The sequence below is a fragment of the Bos mutus genome, chromosome 10 (genome assembly GCF_027580195.1).
Source record: "Bos mutus isolate GX-2022 chromosome 10, NWIPB_WYAK_1.1, whole genome shotgun sequence".
Classification (NCBI taxonomy): Eukaryota; Metazoa; Chordata; class Mammalia; order Artiodactyla; family Bovidae; genus Bos; species Bos mutus.
The window spans coordinates 81,823,808-81,849,100 of record NC_091626.1 but is presented as its reverse complement, the minus strand read 5'-3'; the positions used below and the strand labels follow the sequence as shown (position 1 = coordinate 81,849,100).

The 25,293-nt window shown below is 44.8% G+C and overlaps 1 long non-coding RNA gene and 1 pseudogene across 1 annotated transcript in view; both read right to left on the bottom strand.

Moving 5' to 3' along the window:
* LOC138989418 (uncharacterized) overlaps window positions 1–25,293 on the bottom strand; it is a 187,735-nt gene that overhangs the window by 158,709 nt on the left and 3,733 nt on the right. The window lies entirely within an intron of this gene.
* On the bottom strand, window positions 9,933–12,147 carry LOC102272309 (U3 small nucleolar RNA-associated protein 6 homolog pseudogene; annotated as a pseudogene).

Here is a 25,293-nt window from a genome sequence, read left to right as displayed (position 1 = left end):
TGAGAAGAGTAGTGAGAGCAGTTTCACCCTGAGGTGACAGTAAACAGACCTAATTCCCCAAGAAGTAGACTTCCCTAGTGGTTCAGTTAGTAAAGGATCTGCCTGCAATGTAGGAGACCCGGGTTTGATCCCTGGGTTGGGAAGATCCCCTGGAGAAGGAAATGGCAACCCATTCTGGTGTTCTTGCCTGGAGAATCCCATGGACAGAGGATATTGGCAGGCTACAGTTTATGGGGTCTCAAAGAGTTGGACACGACTGTGCAACTTTTGCTTTCACTTTTTCATGATTTTTTGGCAATCACACATGCAGCAAAATTCTTATAATGGGATGAAAGTTTGACCTTAAATTTATTCTTAGATATACTATAATCTTTGCTATGCTATGCTATGCTATGCTAAGTTGCTTCAGTCGTGTCCGACTCTGTGCGACCCCATAGACGGCAGCCCACCAGGCTCCCCCGTCCCTGGGACTCTCCAGGCAAGAACACTGGAGTGGGTTGCCATTTCCTTCTCCAGTGCATGAAAGTGAAACGTGAAAGTGAAGTCGCTCAGTCATGTCCGACTCTTAGCGACCCCATGGACTGCAGCCTACCAGGCTCCTCTGTCCATGGGATTTTCCAGGCAAAAGTACTGGAGTGGGGTGCTATTGCCTTCTCTGACTATAATCTTTATGAATCCTAAATTGAAAGATAAATGGTATAGTGTCATAGACATTAAATTATTGTTTTTATATTGTGCTTTTCTTGTGTGTAAGTCAGTAAACATATTTTCATATTAAATATTTTTGTAGCTTTTAAAGAGGCCACCGGTTGTAGCACTAAGCCTGTCATGATGCTAAACAGTCCTGGGAGTACAATTGTGACTCTAGAAATATAAGAACATTTGGGGTTCTGCAGTTTACATGGGAAGCCATGTGACAGGCTGAGTGAAATGATCTCCCTTTCTAATCAGCATCTGGCATTGATCTTTATCTGTTTATCATGCTATAGACAAATTTGGTATATTGCCAAAGAATTACCAGATTATACACCAAGAAATTCTTTGGTCATTCCTCAATATTGAAATAGTCCCTGAAAAGGTTTCCATTAAGCACATAAGAGTATCATTTGTAATAGAATCAGCAAAAATAATTTGGGGAGGTTAGCAAGAAAGTGGTAGACAACTGGGAGAGTCACACCTAAAAGAGCAACAAGCTGTCCTATGGGACCACTGCTCCGCCACAGCCGCTGGGCTGCCATGCTCCCCATGCACTGAGCTCTTTACATTTACATGGTATTTTCAGTCTCCTGGGTGCGTATTTTCTTCCTAGTATATAGGAAGACACTTTTCTTGAATTGTAATCAGTTAAGTCTCTTGCACTGCAATGGACAAAATATTGCCTTTTAACATCAAAAGCAGTTGTAGAATGGCAGGCTGTCAAGGGCGGAAGTATCCTTAATGGTCACACTGTGAACAGAGGCTGGAATCCCAGAGTTCAAAAATCTAGTAGAACCTGAGCTGGTTGTACCCAAAAGAGTCATTAGGTGGCAACGATGGATAGAAATGTTGTTTCCCTCTCTTAGAGGAAACGGTGGGTCCTTGTAGGAGTCAGTATTGTACAGGGGATATCGTTGATGACAGAAAGGGGTGTGAGCTGGCAGGCTCAGCAACAGTCTCTGTCCAAACAGTCTATGCTTTAGACATATATTATTCAACTTGAATCATACTGCCTGCCTCACAGCAGACCCTCAGTAATAAATGTTTTAGTGAGTGATGTCATTTTCCTCTCCAGGTATAAACTTATCTATGAAATGAGAGTTGCTAGCTATAAAAGTTTGAAATTCCGTGGCTCTCATTAAGCATAAGGGAGCCATTCTAATTTCACTAGCAAAAGTCCAGTGAGCATGGAATTGTAAAGATAAGTTTGTATAGATTTAGTTGGTGTCACAAGGCACCAGCTGAAAGAAAGAGATGTCAGGGTGATCTGAGCCCAGTCTCACTGGTGTGCATGATCCTTTAAGGCTCAGTGTGTAAGCCCAGCCCTCTTCACCTCTAGTTAAGACGCTGACCCTACCTCAGGGTTGGCTCCCTAAAAAGGTACTTGTTTGTTGGGAGGTTGAAGGTCCTCATGTTCCAGTCTGGGGAGGTAAAGGAATATCTTTATTTCTGATGTACAAAATTTGCACATTCATCCTGTAACAACTCAGCTAAATTTTGTTTAGGCTTATTGAAATCTTGGGGGCATCCCCAGTGGCTCAGTGGTAAAGAATCTGCCTGCAATGTAGTAGCCTCAGGAGAGTGAGGTTAGATTCCTGGGTTGGGACGATCCCTTGGAGGAGGGCAAGGCAACCCATTCCAGTATTCTTGCCTGAGAATCGCATGGGCAGAAAAGCCTGGGGGGCTACAGTCCATGGGGTTGCAAAGAGTCTGACATGACTAAAGTGACTTAGCATGCATGTGCTCTAATCATGACTCCCTGAGACATCCAGAAACCAAACCCTAGCAAACACACACCATGGCCACCTTTATTTAACATCTGCTCCCCCACTCACACCTTCCACACTCGTGTTTGCGATTCTAAATTTCCCAAAAAGAAAGGTAAAATGGAATTGGAAAAAAACAAATAAGAGACAGAATATTTGTGGGAAAAAAAACAAATAAGGACAGAATATTTATGGTACAGAATCTGCGTAGGCCAAAAGTGCAGGGCCTCACATTTGGTCAAGGATTGTCAGACTCATTTAGACAGATCCTTCTTCACCCAAGCACACAATCATCAGGTTCTTCTAGATCCAAGCACTTAATTGTCAGTGGAATTTGTTCCAAATGTTCTTTAGACTAACTTTGTCCTGTGTCTCAAACCAATCCCTTGGTCTTTATAAAAATTAACATTCTCTTCCTTTTCCCACAGGCAATATTTTGTACTCAACAGATCCATAAAAATTTATGCACCAAAAAATTACCTTGACATTGGATTATGAGTAACTACAGCCAGTGTACCTTCCTTTGAACTTTGGGTGTGCTCCACTTACTTTATTTTCAAAGAGCATCCAAGAACTTTCTCTTCCTTTTTTTGTTTGCACTGTATGATTTGTGGGATCTTAGTTCCCCCTTGGCAGCGAAAAGCAAAAAGTCCTAAACACTTGGACTGACACGGAATTCCCCCGAAACTTTCTAAAGGAAAGTAAATAGCAGGGAAGGAGATAAGACTGAGCACGCACGCATGCACATTATAAGAAAACAGTGTTAGGACTTCCCTGATGGTCCACTGGCTAAGACTCCAAGCTCCCAATGCAGGGGCTTTCCATCCCTGGTCAGGAAAGTAGATCCCTTATGCTACAGCTAACGATCCTACACATGGCAACTAAAAAAAAAAAAGATCTGCCATGCTGCAGCTAAAAACAAGGATGGAAGATCTCCCATGCCTCAGATAAGACCCAGTGCAGCCAAATAAATAATAAATATTAAAAAGGAAAGAAAGAAGACAGAGCTAAAAACAGACTTCTGTTTTTCCCTTGTTAAGCCACATACACTGTCTGTGTCTGGGGTGGGGTGGGGCCTTCCAGATGCCCTTCAGCCCCTGCCTCTCCTTCTTTGGGGATTTTATCACAATTTAGGAATCTCTCCTAAACCTCCGCTTGCTTCCAGCTGCACTAGTTTGCTTTTATCAACATATATAATATCCCCTAAAGAAATCTGTTTTCATTTTAGACTTTGGAACCTAATTCATTTTCTTCTGAATTCATGAGCTTGGGCCCAGAGGCTTTAAAAGGGTGGGGGAATAGGTTCATTGAGATGGATGGACATCTAGAAATAACATATAAACAAACAAACATATATAAAACAACAGATTATCCAGATGGAAGAATCTTACAAAAATCTAGAAGTTTCCTTCCAACTGCAGAGGGATTCTGTTTGTTCCCCGAGACAGGTTCCAGCTGAGTGAACCTGGAGGCCCCTCCCAGTTCTGATCATACAGTGGTCAGATGGACAGGGTGGAGAGACGAGATCTGAAAATCCTCAGTCTTGTCAGGGACACACAAACCAAGGACACTACTCTTGGACAAAACATGGAGAGTCATTCACCTCTTCCTTGGGCCCAACTGGGTCAAATATTAACTCACTTGAATGGATTAGAGATTTGTTCTAGGAGGCAAAACTTGATAAATGTGGCCTTTTGTCCCCAAGTTGGCTTTTTCTGACATCCCTGGTTCTTACTCCTGCCCAAGACAGGATTGAGGTTTCATTGTTCCCATGCAATGATCTGGATCCCAAAGATGTTGTTTCTTGGGCCAGCTCCAAGAACTGCCTTGCAAAAGCCTGCAGAGCAGATGGGTCCCCCAGAAGGATGCTGCTCCACTGTACTTTCTGTTTATCCACAGAATTTTGTCTCATGAACAGGTGCTAAGTAGGTTTTATAGAACCCGGAAAGCACTTCCAGAGAAGGTTATGTGACAGCTGTTAGCACCCTGCACCTGACCTCAACCTCGCAGCTATTAACCTTCAGAAATACCCTTATCCTGGGCTTTCTGTTTCCTTTCTTCTTTACCTGTCCACAGACGACTAACTGTGAGCACCCAATATTTTGTTGTAAAATTGTCTAACTCCACCATCAATGCAACACTGACTTGTATCCGCTCACAAAATGGCTATGTTGCCTGCATAGAAAGTGGACCCAAGGGTACCAGGATCACTTTCAGATCCTATGGTGTCAAATATCAGGTAGTGTCAGGGGACATTCAACTTTAAGGAATCCTATATGTTGTTTTCTTCCTTTGTGTGCTGTTTCTCAAGGGCCCTCTGTTCCTTATCAGTTCCTGGAAAACAGGAACGAGCAGAGCTGCACACAGTTCTCAGGACTGAGGTCAGGAGACAGAGCTCACGCGTGGATTCCCTTCAGTGACCTTTAACTTTACTGTAAACTATTCAGTCATGTCCCTATTACTCAGGATGTGGATTGTCTTCTGGCCCTGTGATGATTGTTATTCACCTGGTTCTGTTTTTGCTCAACTTTATTTTTGCTACTTAAAGCTTCCTTGTATGAAAATATATAAGTATATGCTGTTACAAATAATGCACCCTTGTTTCACTCGAGACTTGGGTCCCCAGAGTCCCTCTTCATTGACTTCAGTCCCCAGGTCCCGGTCTGTAAAGACCATAGCAAGGTAGCAGCAGGAGGCCAGCTGTCTCGCAGACCCCAGCAACCACCTTCACTGGTGTTGGGTCTAGGACACTGCTATCTTATTAAAAATTACCAGCCTTCTCTTGTCATTCACCCACCTCTACATTTCCAGTCTCCCTGCACTTTAGGCATTGGCTCAAGACATGCTACCCACCAGTAAAACAAATGCACTTGACATCATCATAATACTTGTAATAATCAGTGTTACCTTGCATTCTACGAAAAGCTCATATATTTAACCCTCACTAGAACTATGTGAGGCAGGTATTATGTAAGTCAGTTCTTCTTATGAGGAAACTCTGAAATCAAACAGCAGGGGAACCTTGATGGAAACAATCCTTCCTCTTTTTTTACTAATAACTTTCTTGCTTCGTCCAGTTTCTGCCTATAAAACCCTTCCACTGCCAGCTCCTCGGAGCACCTCTCTTGTATACTAGATGAGATGCTGCCCCTTTCATCAATGATTTTACAAAACCAATTGAATCTTCAAATTTACTCAGTTGAATTTTGGCTTTTAAGAGAACAAAGAGAAGTAGCAGGATGTAGGGCCTCTACTGGCATCAAACAAGGCATCCAGACACTCACTTTCCTCTTCTGAGCAAACACCCTGTTTGAGAGGAGCACCTATCCTAATTAGTTTTTATCACTTTTTAAATATAAACTGAAGAATTGAGTTTTGGAAAGTTTTCAACCATTACAAACCGCACAGCTGGGACTATACTGGAAGAGGATGCCAGATGAAGTTACATCAGTAAAGAGGAGAAGTTGATGCCAGGGTATAAAGCAGCAAAGGATAGCCCAGCTCTGTTGTTTGGTGGCAATGCTCCCAGGGATATGAAGCTGAATCCTTCTTAGTTTATCATTCAGAGAACCCAAGAGCCCTTAAGAACATAGCCAAGGGTACTCTTTCTGTTGTATGTGAGAGTAACCCCAAAACCTGGGTTACGCAAACCATTTTCCAGGACTGGTTTTTCCATCACTTTATCCTAGAGGTAGAGAAATATTGCTTGGAGAAGGATATCCCATTCAACATTCATTTGCTGCTCAGCAGTGCTCCCAGACACCCCCCATTCATGGCTGACTTTCATCTCAACATCAAAGTAGTGCATCTGCCACTGAATACTACATTGTTCATCCAACCTAAAGACTAGGGAGTTACACTGACTTTCAGGAAATATTATTTATGTCATATTTTTCATCAGGCAGTAAAGGCAAGTGACAAATCATGAACAACTTTGTGCCAATTTTGGAAGGACTATAATATTTACAAGGCCATAAAAAATTTTGATTTTGCTTGGCGTGAGGTTCCAATGTTACTGAGAACGGGGTTTGGAAGCACCTTTGCCCACAGTTTGTTCACAATTCGTGGGTTTGAGAAGGTGAATGAAGAGTCCAAAGAGGTCTTCAGTGACTTAGTGACCCTCAGTGAGAAGCTGGACTTAGATCCGCAAGAGGACAATTTCACCGAACTCCTTTCTGTGCAACACAAGGAAGTTACTAATGAAGACCTGATGGAACTGGAGGCCCAGAGAAAGGACAAAGGGACACAAGAGGAAGAAGTAACTGAAGAACTGATGAAATTCACGACACAAGAAATGGCAAGGGGATTTTCTTTACTTGAGGAGACACTGTTAGTTTTTGAGCCACAGGACCAGAGCATAGAAAGACACACAAAGCTTGCAGAAACCGTTCAGAGTGCAATCCAGTGCTTCTGTGTCACTTAAAATGAGAGTAGAAGGGCTACTACCCAGACATCACTGGATCATTTTTACAAGAGGGTAGGTAGAATTGAAGCTGCAATACTTCGGCCACCTGATGCGAAAAGCTAACTCATTAGAAAAGAGCTATTGTAAAGTTAAAAAATAAAAAACAAGAAAAGAGCCTGATGCTGGGAAAGATTGAAGGCAGGAGGAGAAGGGGACAACAGAAGACAAGATGGTTGGATGGCATCACCAGCTCAATGGACATGAGTTTGAGCAAGCTCCAGGAGATGGTGAAGGGCAGGGAAGCCTGGCATGCTGCATTCCATTGGGTTGCAAAGAGTCGGACACGACTGAATGGCTGAACAACAGGTAGAATTGAATCCAGCAAGGAACCAGAACCTGTGCCATCAATGTCACGTATGAGTGAAATTCAGCCTGTCCTCCATCTCCTATTGCTGATGATCTTTCAGCTGAACCATCTCCCACCTCCTCTCCCTCCTCTGTCAGTAACTCTTCTCGTCTGTTCACTTGATGCCAGCCCCTATATGCCAGCTGTTGTACTGTACTACTCTACTTTTCAAGGTACCATACTGTAAGATTAAAATTTTTTTATTTTTACATTAATTTGTGTGAAAAGTATTATAAACCTGTTATACTATAGTACTACACTGCAGGCTGTGTCAGTTGCTTCCCTCAGCTAACTTTTTTGGACTAATGAAAAAGAGGACTTACAAACATGCTCTCAGAATAGAACTCCTTCCTATGTAGGAGACTTACTCTATTTTGAAACTATGCCAATACCCTGTTCTTTATCAAACTATCAACTTATTCATTTATTATATCAGTGTAGCATCATGGTTTCTCACTTTTTTAGTTGTTTATGTTATCTGTTATTTTCATTATTATCTTGATGCTCAAATTGTCACAGATTTGGCCATTGGGAGCCCCTTAAACTGACTTCTGTGTCCTTTTGACGTTCCCATCATTCTTTGGGTATGTCCTTGCTTTCTGGTTAAAGATATTCTAGTCTCCTCTTCTGCACTCCCTATCCCAGCCCTGAAGGCAGCCATTTCTTCAGGGAGCCATTTCTCCAAGGCTCTTTTAAGGATGGTACATAGTATTTAAATAAAAGCCAAGTTCTGGCTAAAAGCTAAGCATGCTTGTCACTTTTGGGATGTTGCTATTACCAGACTTTTTGAGTGAACACATTGAGGAACTGTGTATACATAAATTTACACACATTGACAAAAGTTGCAGCAGAACCAAGAAAGCAGAGGGGGATTAAGGATTAGCCTTTCTGGAGAATGAAATTAATATTCAGGAAGCAAGAACACAAGCCAGATCAGATTGCAATGAGGGAAGGCATTGACACTGTTAAATGCAAAGCTCAAAGCAGATCAGCCAGTAGGTCAAGAAGCTTAGCCTAGTGATTCCTTAAAAGACCCCACTTAAGTAGATGTGAGACTTGTCTCCTAAACTCCCTAAGGCTGACTCTCTTCATCTTAGATGCCTGCCTTGACTTCCCCACCCATATGGCTTGTCTCTTGACTATATCCCCACCTGTGGAGAAAAGAGCAGTGTTGGACCCGTGGAACTGTCCTAGGGATTAACACCAGGAAGAAAGCAGAAGATGGAAGATGTGTGACTCAAGAAATTTCTAAGCAAATGACTTTTTTCGAGACCTTTCTTCCTTGGTAGAACCAGCATGGGATGCCTTTTAAGGAGAGGGAAGGGTTCTGTTTGGACTAGCAGCCTTCTTCCTAAACAGGTTGCCCTGTCTCCTCACCCTGCCTCCTTGCTCCTCACTCTAGCTGCTCTGATATAAGTGCCCCTGATGTTACCCCAGTATGAGTCCCCAGGCCTCTAACTCAATAGGTGGGGTGAGCAGCAACGCCTTCTCCCACCACGGGGCACAGCAGGAAGAAGTAGAAGGGGGAAATCCAAGGCTAGAGGAAGAAGGGGATTGTTTCACAATGAGAAATTGAAGCCCTTTGGGGGGTCCATCCCCAGGGTCAGGTCCCCATGCACGGCACACCAGGCGACACTGTGTAGTGACAACTCTGCCCTGGGAAGGTGGGGATCTGACACTGGCTTCTGCACCAAGACACAAGTGTCTGACCTTGGGTCTACCCTGACCCTCATTCTCCTCAGGTGTATAATGGGATGCCAGCAGGAAGGTTCTTTCCATTGCTTGTGTCTTGTCCATCCTTGAGTTCAAGGTAACTGTCTATATATTTTTTTAATAAATAGAAATGCTTTGCATGATAGTCAAGAGACGTCCCCCAAGGCCTACATTTTATTTCTGTGTTATCCCCGGTGCCACAGAGAAACTTGGAATTTTCTAAACACACAGTGCTCAGCCATATGTGTAATGTCTCTGGCCTTTTTTTCTCTCTGAATTGCCTATCCTCTACCCCTAATTGGAGGTGTGGACCCTATTTATGCTTTTTTTTTTTTTTCAATGGAATGCTATGGATTTATTTCATGTTTTCAAGGCTATTTATAACATGGAAATAACATGGAAAACAACATAATATTAAGTGAAACATTGTAAGTAAAATTGTACTGAATGCTTCTCCCAGTAACATCATGTTATGTTGAAGGATATACAACTCAAACAACTGCTTCTTTTGCTCCAAGAATGCCCATCTCTGCTGTAAGCTACCCTCCATCCTTGCCTCTGAAGCCCTTCTCTAAGCTCCTCCCTACCCCTGCCTTTCCTTGTTACCGGGTCTCTGCAGTGCAAACATTTCTCTCCAGATCAGTCCCAGAGACAAAAACACTTTTGTAATTTCTTATAAATCTTCTTAAAGGACAACTTTCCCCCTAATACCTAGCATCCTATTCTGCTGCTTCAACCAACTCAGGACATCAGCTCTATTCCTTTAACCCCCACTTCCATCCCAAAAGCTTGTCTTCTTTCTTGCCCATGACAGGGACTCAATGAACGAATGAATAAATGATCTAACAGTATAAATCCAATTCTAACAAAGGACATCATACGAGTGAGTTTAAGTCCAGATGATAAAATTGCAACATTACTCTATCCCCTCCATACTTTTACACTAAATGCACACCACATATACTTTTATAAGGAGAAAATAAACAGAACTGTGTTTTCCTCTCCATTTTAACTGAACCTGAGGTCTAGATTAGAGCTACTCAAGCATGACAAGGTGTAGTAAAACAAGATCAGTTACATCGTTTCCATGTATTTTGAAAAACATTTGGGATCTTCATAGGTCTGGCCTCAACAACTGGCTTCTGGCCATTAAACAGCAGCTCCCTTTTCTGGAATTCAAGATTAACACGTCAACAAAATTAAAGCAGGCCTCAAAACGAGACACCATCTCAGCAAACTGCAGATGACTGCATAAAACAAATCTGCCCGGAGGGCTTATAGCACTATTTCACAAAGGTGACTGTGCTCTTCCTCTTTTCACAAACGGCCGGCTTGATACAAAGCATGTTTAGCCATAAACTGCTCTACTGACTCTCCCTGCAACATTTTCATGGCTCGCCAATAGATCTGTCCCCAGTTCTCAGGTCTACCAAGCGGGTGGTTCAATTCTTCTTTGATGTAATCCATCCAGAGATCAGAATCATTAGTTCCAAATTCTCTCAAAGCCCTTTCATAATACTCTCTTAAGTTCTCCATCTTACAGGATTCTTGCTCCTTCTCAAACTGGATCATCTTCCTGAAAAAATCAACTGAAAATGGACGGTTTTCCTGTAAACTTTTAAACACATCTCTGGCCTTTTTGTAACCACCACTTCGATAAGCCCAATTCAGATACATTTCCTTCACAGGGACTGAGTCAGCTCCTGGGAGACCAAAGATATCTCTCTTATAGATTGCTTCAGTTTCTTCTTGCTTTCCGGCATCTTCACTCCACTGGGCCCAAGTAAGCCACAATGGAAGGCAAATCTGAGGTTTCAGGTACTCAAAGGCTTGCTCAAAACCCTTGGACATCTCGTGGCTCTCTGACGTAATCAGGGCCTCCAGCTTCACCTGCCACATCTCCACTGATTTTTTGAACAATTTCACCCCAGCGTCTGCCACCTCCAGGGATTCCTTTAACAACTGGTGATGCAGCAACAACTTGCTCAACTGCCTGTACTGGAGTTCTGGTAAAAGTTTGAGCTCATGTGCCTTCCAGAATGCAACCATGGTTCTTTCCAGACTCTTCTTTCTGAGGAGGCGACTGCTTGTCTTCTTAGTAAACCTCTCCATGCAGAAGTTCATGTAACATTTCCACATAGCCTCTGTGGGCACAGTTTTTACCGCTTCCTCGTACACAGCACAGCTCCTCTCCTCCCGGCAGCCCACCTCCTTCGCTTTGGCTTGTTTGGTTGTAGGCAGCTCTTCTACTGGCTGTGATTCAATCACTAATTCTTGCCGGGCCACATAGTCCCAAGTGACAGGGTCATCTACGTGCAGAGCCTTAAGGTCATTGTAAATTTCTCTTTGCAGATCTTTGGCAAAGTCGAACAGCCGTGCCACTGAAAGCAGTGACACACGAAATTTTGCACTTTTAATTATACTTGTAGAATTCTTATAGATGATCCGTGCCAACTCGCCCATAAGGATTTCTTCAGCATGCTCGAGATTCCCCACATCCATGTTGGCTTTTTCAAACTCTTGCTTTTCCTTCCTCAATTTTTCAGCATGCATCAGCTCCATCCTAAAGTATTCTTCATAAAGTTTCGGGCAACGTGGGTGAAAGCACAGAGCCCGAAGAAATAACTGTCTTGCACTTTCTGAAGAAAAGCGGTCTTCCAGTTCCCATTTGGCCGCCAAAATCCACAAACCTGGCTTGTTTGAATGAAAGGCCAACAAGGAAGAAAATATCTTGCCAAGGTGAACGTTGGAAGCCCACTTCCTACAAAAGGCTATAAAGGACAGCCAAAGTTGAACATCATCTTTCCACTTAATTGATGCACGTCGGAAGACACTCTGTATCCGATGTATTATAGGATCTTCAATCTCATCCTTCTTAAATGTATATCCAACGCGAGCTCTCCTTTTCTCGATCAGATCCAAAAGATTAATTTCATACTGAACATATCTGATAAAGTCATCCTTTAAAAGACTTCTTCGCTGTATTCTGTAGTCTAGTTCTAAAGCCTTCCTAATGATTGCCTTAATCTCCGCATGACTGAAGAGTCCAGTGCGCTCCAGCTGTTGTAATTCGGGAAGTCGATCCTCTACACGTTCCTGAATTACTTCCGCCATGATAGCCGAACTCCACAACCCACCAGAGCTCCTCTCACTGATGACACGCGAAGGAAATGGCCTATTTATGCTTAAAACTCTCCCCAAGGAAATCTTTGCTCTGGAACCTTCCCTGATTCCCCCTCACTCCACCCCTTTCTTCCTGTTGCTTCATAATAACTCCACCCTCACCTCTCCTGGAGTTCTTCTCAAGGTCTGGTTTATATTATGACTCTAGAGGTTGCATCTGTTGGGGAGAATTCTTAGCACTTGGGTCTTAACCATAGTTCATGATTTACTTTCTTAGCTCTTCTCAGGAGAAGACAGGTATTTGGCTCCGGGGGAGAGTGCAGATTTGACGTTCCTAGATCCCTCAGGTGCCCTGTCCTCCTCTCTTACCAGCTGTTGCCTTTCACACAGGCGTTCTGGTCAACAATTAATGCCCCTGTGATAAGCCACCAGAAGAGCTGGCACAAGTGGCTATCCCTGATGTGAGGGTAGGGTCACTGGGGCTTGCTCTAGGGGGAAGAAGGATCGGTGGTGGTAAGGGTTGCTGCTGCTGCTAAGTCACTTCAGTCGTGTCCAACTCTGTGTGACCCCATAGATGGCAGCCCACCAGACTCCTCCATCCATGGGATTTTCTAGGCAAGAGTACTGGAGTGAGTTGTCATTGCTTTCTCCGGTGGTAGGGGTTGGGTCTCCTAAAATAGCTGAAGCCCAGAGACCACTGAACAACCCAGATTAATTAGGTAATTAGGTCTTCTCCAATCAGGAACTACAGACACCCAGGTCTTTCTCTTCTCAGGTACCTACCTATGTCTGACCTCACTTTAAGAAGACCCAGGACTGGGAACTGGAGTGGGAAAGGACATATGAAGAATGTGTGTGTCCTTGGGCTGAGGAAACAGTGATAATGTGGAGAGGCTGGGAGGTGGAAGCGGGAGACGGGGGCCCAGCCCTGTGTGCACCTAAGTCCAGACTATGGACTGCACCAGAGGGTCACAAGGGAGTCAGAGCCACCCTCTGGGAAAGTACAGCCTGTGCTCAGGTGTTGGAACCCCTCCCCTTTCTTATCTTTTGACTGCACCGCATGTCTTATGGACTTTAAGGACTTCCCTGGTGGCTCAGACGGTAAAGCGTCTGTCTACAATGTGGGAGACCTGGGTTCGATCCCTGGGTAGGGAAGATCCCCTGGAGAAGGAAATGGCAATCCACTCCAGTACTATCGCCTGGAAAATCCCATGGACAGAGGAGCCTGGTAGGCTACAGTCCATGGGATCGCAAAGAGTCGGACACGACTGAGCGACTTCACTTTCACTTTCGTGTCTTATGGGATCTTGGTTCCCTGACCAAGAATGGAACCTTGACTCTTGGCAGTGAAAGGACAGAGTCCTAACCATTGGTCCACCAGAGAATTCTGGGAACCCTTTTCTTTCCCAGTTTGGGCTGCTGGCTGTATGAGGGTGGGATGGACAGAAAGCTACATGGAAAGTCTTGTAAAATGGGGATCATCAAAAGGAACCTGAACAGCCTCGAAAGCTTTTTACCCTTTTGCAGTTGATTTGTCATGAGAGGCAAAGTGTTGGGGTGTCAGCAAGAGGTAGAAATTGGGAGAAGACTGTATAGTGTTTCCCTGGGGAAGGGGCTGCTCAGTAAAGGTTGATAAATGCAAAGCTTTGTGACAGGCTTGATGGGCCACTTGGGCTGTTTGACTCCTAGGGAACTCCCAAATTACCTCCATCCACGGTGACCTCTGTCTCCATGGAGTTGGCTTCAGAGGACCCAGAATCCAGAGCCCCACTCCTGAAGAGGAGCCAGGAAAACTGTATAAGCTGGGAGAGGGGCAAGTGCCCTACCCGAGAGGAGAGTGTGGGGGTGTGGGTGGGCCTGGCCACAGCCTCTCTAAGGAGGTTCCTTGGGGCCCGGGGCCCAGTGGTGTGATAAAGTAGTTCTAACCTTCCTGGGCTGCCTCTGAATTTAAGGGGATTTCAGGGGTTAATTTCCAAGCATTCTGTGAAGGGGACAAATGTGCACTTGCCTTCACTTTCTCAGCTGGGCCTGGGATCAGCCAGTACTGATGTGGCTTCATGAATGTCTTAGGAGTCTCACCTTGAACACCTGCTTCTTCTAACTGATCTCATCTTCCTGCCCTACTGTCTCCTTCCTCCCTCCCCATGCGTCTTTTCCCTCCTCTCCTCTCTGTCTGCCCACAACTGCTATGACCACACTCCCTAAACCTACGGCTCTGTCCCCCTCAGCTTGTAACTTTGTCCTCTTTCATTCATTCTGTCTCTCGTGCCTCCCATTCCTTGCTCCATCTCTTCTCCCTCACCCCGATCCCTCTGTGTCCCGGAGTCCCTGTGTCCCTATTTATTTCTCTGCATTTCATCCCACCCATGACTCCATCCCCATCTCCTCCAAAGCCCCATTTTGTGCCCCCAGCCCCTAGCATCTCTCTCCATATTGAGTCCCTCCTTTGTCCACCTTGTCACTCACCTGAGAGTACTCTTATCTGATCAGAACCCATCCCTTCTCTGTCTTCTCTCCCCACCCATGTTCCACTGTAGGCCTCACCTCGTCAATGAGTCCTCCTGTTGCAACGCCGGCTCAGTGGGACACAGCTTCCCTCCACTGGGCTTCAGATCTCTGAAGGCCTCCCCTCACTACGAACTTCTCAAGAACTGGCTTGGCCTGTGGTGCTTTTATTTGGGTATGGGCTGGGGAGCAGCCCTGGATCAGGAAATGAATCAGGTTCACGCCTTTCCACTTACATATTCCAAGTGAGTGGATACCTATGGAGCTAGTACACCTGCCTAAACATCTTTCAGCAATGAGGAAGCTTGAATCCTCACACTCAAAGAGTAGATCTGGCCCTAGCCACAAGATTTTAACGAGTCCGATGAAACACCTGGCCGAAGTGTCTACCCTAAGTGAGAATTGTCATTTGTCATCTCCTATACACCCCTCTGGTTCTGATTCTGGGAAGAGCCATCACTGTGGTGATAAAGATTGCCTTTTTCTGACCTGGGATACAGATGCAATAACCTAGAAGTTTACTTTGCATGGCTTCCTGTCATCAAGAATGAGTGATGGGAGAGGGGATGATGACACAAGGCAGAGAGTGATGCGGCAGCTGAGTTGACTGTTGGAGATGCTGTGTCCATGTCTGGGAAGAGACATGCAGTCTGAGACAAGGAAGGTTCATTGCCTCATGGCCAATGTGACTCCAGCCTTGCAATATCCCAAGCTCTCCTTCTATTACTCCAAGGCTGTTGGAAGAATGAGATCATATCATGCCACTCTTTTTTAAGCTGAAGTCAGTGGTTTCTGTTGAGCCCTGAAATTTTCCAAACCTAGGATCTCCATGCAATAGCTTGAGTCAACAGATCCACCTGGAGGAGTAAATCCTTCAGTGGTTTCTCTGGAAAAGATGCTTAAGTGCAGCTGCTGTGTGTAGGATTACCAATAACAAGAATGAATGACCATATGGAGGGTGGAAGGAATGGAAATTGCTATATATCTAGGCCTGGAAAAGTAGCTGATAAAAAGGAAGTCAGGAGCTCCAGACTCTAGGACAGATGTACAAATATGATGACAAGCCACCTCTGTTCTATTCTGAGTGAAGTCCTGCAAAAGATTCGAACAATTCTCAAGCAATCCCTTGAATGCTGCTCCTGACCACAGTGTGTGAAGAGTTTTCCCTCCCTGTTCCTCACTGATTCCTGAGTGCAGCTGTGATGGAGGAGAGTAGGAGCTGTCATCGTCTGTCCCCTTTACTGTCAGTCTACGTTTCCAGATTCTAGAGCCCCCCTTCCTGACCCAGATGTGAATGAGCCACTGTATTCTCATATCTCTCTATTTCCCACAAATCTCAGACATGAAGGAGGGGATACGCTTCTAGAGCAGAATGTAAGTGCATTAAAGAAGGGCACAAGCAGACACACAGAGCCTTGTGGGTAATTCTGTAAAGTTTATTGTGTCTGCACTGGGAGTTTCACCAGGTGGTGCTCATGGTAAAGAACTTGCCTGCCAGTGCAGGAGACTATGAGAAATGTGGGTTCAATCCCTGAGAGGAAGGCATGGCAGCCCAGTCCAGTATTCTTGATGGGAAATCCCATGGACAGAGGAGCCTGGTGGGCTACAGTCCATAGGGTCACAAAAAGTTGGGCAGGACTGAAGCGACTTAGCATGCATGCAGGGAGCTTTGTTAAAATAATTTTTTTTTTTTAGTTTTTAATTGGGGGATAATTGATTTACAACATTGTGTTGGTTTCTGTCATGTATCAACATGAATCACCCAGCTGAGCCAGACTTAAAGGAGGCTGGGGGCTTGTGCCATGAGGACTGGTGCTGACAGCCAGGGTGCATGGTAGGACTGGACCATGGTTGTAACTGTGGGCCTTGGCCAATGAGCATGGCCCACAGTGCTGACCCAAAGTCTAGATGATCTCATCAAGTGAACTAGAACCATGTGGTGTTGTCCTGTGATCACGTGCAACAGTGAAGATTGTGTGACCACAGGACAGGGTGACCACAGACTCTGTGTCTGTGTCTGACCATTGGGCAGTTTGTATAATGAATACAGTGCATTTCCTATGAGGTTTCAGGAGGTTACAGGCATTTGAATCGAGCTGTTAGGATAATTCATCCCGAGTAATGTAGGAAAGGTTACATTTTTGATGGTACAAATATGAGCTACATGAGCAAGCACTGTGTGGAGAAAAGTACTTCATCCTTTGCATACCATCCTGTAACATTGCAGCATTGCATTGAGGGTCAGTTCAGTTCAGTTGCTCAATCATGTCCAACTCTTTGTGATCCCATGGACTGCAGCACGCCAGGCTTCCCTTCACTGTCTCCAGGAGCTTGCTCAAACTCATGTCCATTGAGTCAGTGATGCCATCCAACCATCTCATCCTCTGGTGTTCCCTTCTCCTCCTGCCTTGAATCTTTCTCAACATCAGAATCTTTTCCAATGAGTCAGTTCTTCATATCAGGGGTCCAAAGTATTGGAGCTTCAATTTCAGCATCATTTTGTACATATACAAAATATATGTATATGTATGGCTGATTCATTTTGCTGTACAGTAGAAACTAGTACAACATTATAAAGCAACTATACTCCAATAAAAGTAAATTAAAAAAAAAAAAAAGAAAGCAAGCCAGGAATCCTGCTGTATAGGAACCATGTTTCCTGTGAAAAGAGGGGTATATTCTGCATCCCAGCAACTAATAACACACTCCCTCCTTGCTCACCCAGCAGGCCCCTGGCTGTCACTGTGGTTCTAGCTCCTTTCCCCTCTGCTCCCCAAAGTCTGTCCTGTGTCCTGGGCACTAACTTCAGCTCTAGAGCTCCTTGTCTTGCCCAGTATCTCTGCTGTGACTCCTGTCACAGCTGCTGCTGCTGCTGCTAAGTCGCTTCAGTCGTGTCCGACTCTGTGCGACCCCAGAGATGGCAGCCCACCAGGCTCCGCCGTCCCTGGGATTCTCCAGGCAAGAACACTGGAGTGGGTTGCCATTTCCTTCTCCAATGCATGAAAGTGAAAAGTAAAAGTGAAGTTACTCAGTCACGTCTGACTCTTAGCGACCCCATGGACTGCAGCCTACCAGGCTCCTCCGTCCATGAAATTTTCCAAGCAAGAGTACTGGAGTGGGGTGCCATTGCCTTCTCCACCTGTCACAGCAAACTGATCCAATTAGTGGTCCTGGGGCTTGGGGGCAGCTGGTCTACCCCCATCCTTGGCGGAGATATAGTGCAGTCCCTGTGGGTGGGGCCAGCAGAAGCACGAGGGTTCTGAGTTTAAGACCTGAAGAAACCCACAGACTGGCACAGGGCCCACTTATACAATGAGCCTCTTTGTTTCATCAATTGCCAACCCACATGTACTCAGGGACACACCACAGTTGCTTCTCTCGTAGCAAATCTAATTCCAGGTTCCTGCGCAGGGTACAGCTCTGCCACTGGATCTGGACTTCTTAAATGAAAGTATCACTGGCTGCAGAATGGCCTTAGATTTTATAACTCAGCTTGGGGGAAACACACTGAAAGACTCAAGTACATAAAGTCAGGCTCAGTACACAGAGCATCGAGTTAGGGAGGTTTGTTTGCACAAGAGTAACCCAGGTCTTCCTTTCACTTTAGTGATCGTCCTGGTTCCCTCTCACACAAATGTTCTTTATCTCCTCACCTCCCTGTGCTGGAAACTTGAACTCTGAGATTCTCATTGCTCAAAATCTTATAAGTAATCCAAGCAGTTTGTGATGCATAGATGAGTTTTTGTTATTGTTGTTGACATATTTTTATGTTTTCCATGCATTAAATTCACTTTCTCTTGTTTTCACCCTGGCCTGCTTATTACAATCACTTCCTGTGAAGTAGCATAATCTAAAAACACCCAGAGGAAAGTCTGTAAAATCTATCAGGACTTTTCCACTGTGATATATTTTTTCTTTTTAATTTTGAAAAAAAAATGTGAATTTACACAAAAGTTGAAAGGAGAGTTCCATGAGCTGTTTTTTCTTGAACTAACTGAGACAAATGAAGATGGATGCCCACCACCTCCTTCCTGGGTTTCCCTCATAGCTCAGTTGGTAATGAATCTACCTGCAATGTAGGAGAGCCCAGTTTGATTCCTGGGTTGAGAAGATCCTCTGGAGAAGGGAAAAGCTACCACTCCAGTATTCTTGGACTTCCCTTGTGGCTCAGCTGGTAAAGAACTCACCCACAATGCAGGAGACCTGGGTTTAATTCCTGGGTTGGGAAGATCCCCTGGAGAAGGGAAAGGCTACCCACTCTAGTATTCTGGCCTGGAGAATTCCATGGACTATACAGTACGATAGAGTCAGACACGACTGAGCGACTTTCACTTCACCTTCACCTCACCTCCTTCCTCTCCCTTCCACTTGCCGAATATAGCAATGTGTATTTGGTACAAACAAGGGCATTCTCCTACTTCATCACGATCATCAAATAGCCATCAAAATCAGGAAATGATCCTTGATTCGTGACTACCTCTAATCTTCAGAGGCACATTTTGCCAATTTCCTCAATAGTGTCCTTCAGAGCAAAAAATTTCCATTTAGAATAATCTGCTGCTTTTAGTTGTCATGTCTATTTTTCTTCAACTTGGAGCAATGCCTCAGTCTTTCCTGGACTCTGATGATTTTGATAGTTATTTTGAAGCTATACCTCTCTATGTGGGTTTGTCTGGTGTATCCTCATGACTAAATTCAATGTGTGTGTCTTTGATAGAAATGTCAAGGAATTGTTGCCCTGTTATTCATATTGTACCTTATTAGGTGGCACATAACATTTAGACATTTGCCCTGTTAAATATGTGATTTGCTTTGATCATTTATTAAGGTAGTGTCTGCCAGGCTTCTATATATAGTGACTATTTTCCCTTTTGTGATTAGTAAGTGTTGGGGGAGACAGTACTTTGAAACTATGTCAATATCCTGCTCTTCATCAAACTTTCAACTTATTCATTTATTTATTGTACAAGTGTAGCCTCATGGTTTCTCACTTTTTTAGTAGTTTATATTATCTATTATTTTCTTTATTTATTTTGATGCTCAAATTGTCACAGATTTGGCCATTGGGAGCCCCTTAAACTGACTTCTGTGTCCTTTTGACATGTCTCCACCATTCTTTGGGTACTTCCTTGCTTTTTTGGCACAAAATATTCTAGTCTCCTCTTTTGTGCTCCATGTCCTGGCCCTGGGGTCAGCCATTTCTTCAGGAAGCCCTTTCTCCAAGGTTCTTTTAAGGATAGTTATGGTATTTAAAAGTCAAGTTCTGGCTAAAAGCTAAGAATGCTTGTCACTCTTGGGGTGTTGCTATTTCTAGACTCTTTGAATGAACAGATAGAGGGACTTTATGAATGTAAGTTCACACACAGATTTACATCTCCATTTTATATCAGCATTGAAAATTATGACTAGTCATTGTCTGTTCAAGTTTCAATCCACCACCGCAAGTTTCCTTCTAGTTTCTTGTCTTCTACACTAGGAACTCTCATTCCTAAATGAGAAAACTGGGTCAGATTTTTCTTTAAATAATTGTGTATTCCTAAAAAGTTCCAGAAAGTGTCACAGTGGCATGGGGATTGTTTTGAGCTGAAGACATTTGGGAATTAATTGGCAAGCACAGGATAGTGCTTTCTCTGTACTCCCCTTATATCTCTGAATATACCGAAGGCATTTAATTTTATCATAACAAGATAGGAAATTGTGTGAAATTGTGTGAAAATACACAAAATCCATTTCTTGCTGATCTGTGACGGGGATTCAGCAGGGGAAATATGGGGAGTGGGTGTAGGTGAGAATTTTCCCCTCTGTGTATATCTGTATTTCTGGACTAATGTATGTGAATGATTTGTTCCACAGTCAGTTGTTTAGTTGCTAAGTCATGTCCAACACTTTTGCAACCCCATAGACTGTAGCTCACCAGGCTACTCCCTCCATGAGATTTCCCCTGTGAGAATATTGGAGACAGTTGCCATTTCCTTCTCCCGAGTATCTTCCTGACCCAGGGATCAAACCTGCATCTCCTGAGTTGGCAGGTGGATTCTTTACCACTGAGCAAACCAGGTAGAACTGAATGCAGTTGGTGAATAGATTCATAAAAGCAAACTTGGCACTGTGAAACACATAAAAGTCTTAAGAAAATAGATTTGATATTGAGATTTTACATTGTCTTTCTTCCTGGGAAATATAAGCAGATTTTTAGAAGAAGAAATACTTACAAAGAAAAAATTTTTAACTGAGGGAGATCTTAGATATCATCTTTCAACACTTTTTCATTTCTCAGAAAATAATACTAAAGACCATAGAGATCACGACTTAGCCACAGTCACCACAGGGTCCAGTGAGGGAAGTCTGCTGGCCCAGCTGGTAGAGGGAGTTGGAGTTCCGTAATCACATACTTTTCCTCATACACATGTATGCAAGTGGGAGATACCCTCTCCTATTCATAGGAAATGCCCAGAGCCCTGCTGATATTTGCCTTTCTAGCTTCCTTAGGAGAAATAGAATTACATAAAACATAAAAGCAGTTGAATTTGGAGCAAATCCCGGAAAACAAGCAAGATTAAGGATTAGCCCTTCTGGAGAAGTGAAACACTCAGGTCAGGGAATGAAAACACAGGCTGGATCTGATTGCAATGAGGGAAGGCATCAGGACTGTTTAATTCAAAGTTCAAAGCAGGTCAGCCAATAGGTCAAGACACTCAACTTAGTGATCCCATAATAGACCTCACTTAAGTAAATGTGAGACTTATCCCCTAAACTCGATAAAGCTGACTCACTTCACCTTAGATGCTGGCATGACTTCCCAACTCACGTGATTTGTCTCTTGACAATCAGATCAGATCAGATCACATCAGTCGCTCAGTCGTGTCCGACTCTTTGCGACCCCATGAATTGCAGCACGCCAGGCCTCCCTGTCCATCACCAACTCCCGGAGTTCACTGAGTCTCACTTCCATCGAGTCAGTGATGCCATCCAGCCATCTCATCCTCTGTCGTCCCCTTCTCCTCTTGCCCCCAATCCCTCCCAGCATCAGAGTCTTTTCCAATGAGTCAACTCTTCGCATGAGGTGGCCAAAGTACTGGAGTTTCAGCTTTAGCATCATTCCTTCCAGAGAAATCCCAGGGCTGATCTCCTTCAGAATGGACTGGTTGGATCTCCTTGCAGTCCAGGGGACTCTCAAGAGTCTTCTCCAACACCACAGTTCAAAAGCATCAATTCTTCAGTGCTCAGCCTTCTTCACAGTCCAACTCTCACATCCATACATGACCACAGGAAAAACCATAGCCTTGACTAGACAGACCTTTGTTGGCAAAGTAATGTCTCTGCTTTTGAATATGCTATCTAGGTTGGTCATAACTTTCCTTCCAAGGAGTAAGCGTCTTTTAATTTCATGGCTGCAGTCACCATCTGCAGTGATTTTGGAGCCCAGAAAAATAAAGTCTGACACTGTTTCCACTGTTTCCCCATCTATTTCCCATGAAGTGATGGGACCGGATGCCATGATCTTCGTTTTCTGAATGTTGAGCTTTAAGCCAACTTTTTCAATCTCCACTTTCACCTTCATCAAGAGGCTTTTTAGTTCCTCTTCACTTTCTGCCATAAGGGTGGCGTCATCCGCATATCTGAGGTTATTGATATTTCTCCCAGCAATCTTGATTCCAGCTTGTGTTTCTTCCAGTCCAGTGTTTCTCATGATGTACTCTGCATATAAGTTAAACAAACAGGGTGACAATATACATCCTTGACGTACTCCTTTTCCTATTTGGAACCAGTCTGTTGTTCCATGTCCAGTTCTAACTGTTGCTTCCTGACCTGCGTACAAATTTCTCAAGAGGCAGATCAGGTGGTCTGGTATTCCCATCTCTTGAAGAATTTCCCACAGTTTATTGTGATCCACACAGTCAAAGGCTTTGGCATAGTCAATAAAGCAGAAATAGATGTTTTTCTGGAACTCTCTTGCTTTTTCCATGATCCATTGGACATTGGCAATTTGAACTCTGGTTCCTCTGCCTTTTCTAAAACCAGCTTGAACATCAGGAAGTTCACGGTTCACATATTGCTGAAGCCTGGCTTGGAGAATTTCGAGCATTACTTTACTAGCGTGTGAGATGAGTGCAATTGTGCAGTAGCTTGAGCATTCTTTGGCATTGCCTTTCTTTGGGATTGGAATGAAAACTGACCTTTTCCAGTCCTGTGGCCACCCCCCACCTAAACAATATCTCCCACCACAGGGCACAGCAGGAAAAGCTGGAAAGCTAGAAGGGGATTATTTCACAATGAGAAATTATAGCTGTTTTGGAGTCCATTCCAAGAATGGGTTCGTCACCCACGGCACACCAGGCGGCAATGTAGTGAGAACCGTGCTCTGGGAGTCCGGGACCTGAGACTGGAGCTGAGCTGATATTCCAGCTGCCAAGATGCATCCGTCTGACCTTGGGACCGCTCTGGCCCTCAGTCTACTCAGGTGTGTAAAGCTTGTGTGCAGTTCATCCTTGAGTTCAAGGTCACTGTCTACATCTTTTATGAGTTGAAGTGTTTTCCGTGGCATCAAGAGACTTCTACCCTGGCCTGCATTTTATTTCTGTGCCATCTCCTGTCTCCTCCTGGCCACATGGAGAAATTTGCCCTTTTCTAAACACACGGTGTGGAGAAGGCAATGGCACCCCACTCCAGTACTCTTGCCTGGAAAATCCCATGGACAGAGGAGCCTGGTAGGCTGCAGTCCATCGGGTCACGAAGAGTCAGACACGACTAAGTGACTTCACTTTCACATTTCACTTTCATGCATTGAAGAAGGAAATGGCAACCCACTCCAGTGTTCTTGCCTGGAGAATCCCAGGGATGGGGGAGCCTGGTGGGCTGCCGTCTATGGGGTTGCTGAGAGTCAGACACGACTGAAGTGACTTAGCAGCAGCAGCAGCAGCAGCAAAACACACGGTGCTTTGCCAAATGTGTCTAGTATCTCTTTCTGGCCTTTTTTCTGAATTGCCCTTCCTCTACTCCTAATGATGGGGTGGGAACCCTATTTATGCTTAGAAGTGTTCCCCAGGGAACTCTTTGCTCTGGAACCTTCACCGACTCCCCCTCACTCCACCCCATTCCTCTTGTTGCTTTCTGATAACTCCATCCTCACCTCTCCTAGAGTTCTTCTCAAGGTCTGGTTTGTATTACGACTTGAGAGGCTGCTTCTGTTGGGGAGAATTCTCAGCACTTGTGTCTTAAATAAAAGTCTGTGATTTAGTTTCTTAGCCCCTCTTAGAAGACAAGTATGTGGCTCTGGGGGAGACTGCAGATCTGACATTCCTAGAGCCCTCAGGTGCCCTGCCCTCCTCTCTTACCAGCTGTTTTCTTTCACACAGGCGTCCTGGTCAACAATTAATGCCCCTGTGATAAGTCACCAGAAGAACTGGCACAAGTGGCTATCCCTGATATAAAGGGTGGGGTCACTAGGGCTTGTTCTAGGGGAGAAGCAGGGCCAGGAAGGGGAGCGGCTTTCCTAAAATAGTTGAAGCCCAGAGACCACTGAACAACCCAGGTTAATTAGATAATTAAATAAGCAGATCTTCTTCAATCAGGAACAGCAGACACCCAAGTCTTTCTTTTCTCAGATATCCTGGGCAATGTCTGACCTCACATTAAGAAGACCTAGGACTGGGAATTGGAGTGGGAAAGGACATATGGAGAATGTGTGTGTCCTTGGGCTGAGGAAATAGTGATAATGTGAAAAGGCTGGGAGGTGGAAGCAGGAGACGGGGGCCCAGCCCTGTGTGCACCCAAGTCCAGACTATGGACTGCACCTGGCGGGTCACAAGGGAGTCAGCCACCCTCTGGGAAAGGGCAGCCTGTGCTCAGGTGTTGGAACCCCTCCCCACTTTTATCTTTTGACTGCACCCCGTGTCTTGTGGGATCTTAGTTTCCTGACCAAGAATGGAACCTTGACTCTTGGCAGTGAAAGGACAGAGTCCTAACCATTGGTCCACCAGGGAATTCTGGAACCCCTTTCTTTCCCAGTTTGGGCTGCTGGCTGTATGAGGGTGGGATGGACAGGAAGAGACAGGGGAAGTCCTGTAAAATGGGGATCATCAACAGGGACCTGCACAGCCTTGAAAGCTTTTTACCTTTCTGCAGTTGATTTGTCTTGAGAGGTAAAGTGTTGGGGTGTCAGCAGGAGGTGGAAATTAGGAGAAGACTGTACAGCCCCCAGGGAAGGGGCTGCTCAGTAAAGGTTGATAAATGCAAAGCTTTGTGACAGGCTTGATGGGCCACTTGGGCTGTTTGACTCCTCGGGAACTCCCAAATTACCTCCATCCACGGTGACCTCTGTCTCCATGGAGTTGGCTTCAGAGGACCCAGAATCCAGAGCCCCACTCCTGAAGAGGAGCCAGGAAAACTGTATAAGCTGGGAGAGGGGCAAGTGCCCTACCCGAAAGGAGAGTGTGGGGGTGTGGGTGGGCCTGGCCACAGCCTCTCTAAGGAGGTTCTTTGGGGCCCGGGGCCCAGTGGTGTGGTAAAGTAGTTCTAACCTTCCTGGGCTGCCTCTGAACTTAAGGGGATTTCAGGGGTTAATTTCCAAGCATTCTGTGAAGGGAACAAACATGGACTTCCCTTCACTTTCTCACTTGGGCCTGGGATCAGCCAGTCGCTGATGTGGCTTCATGATGTGATGTGGTCTCAGGAGCCTG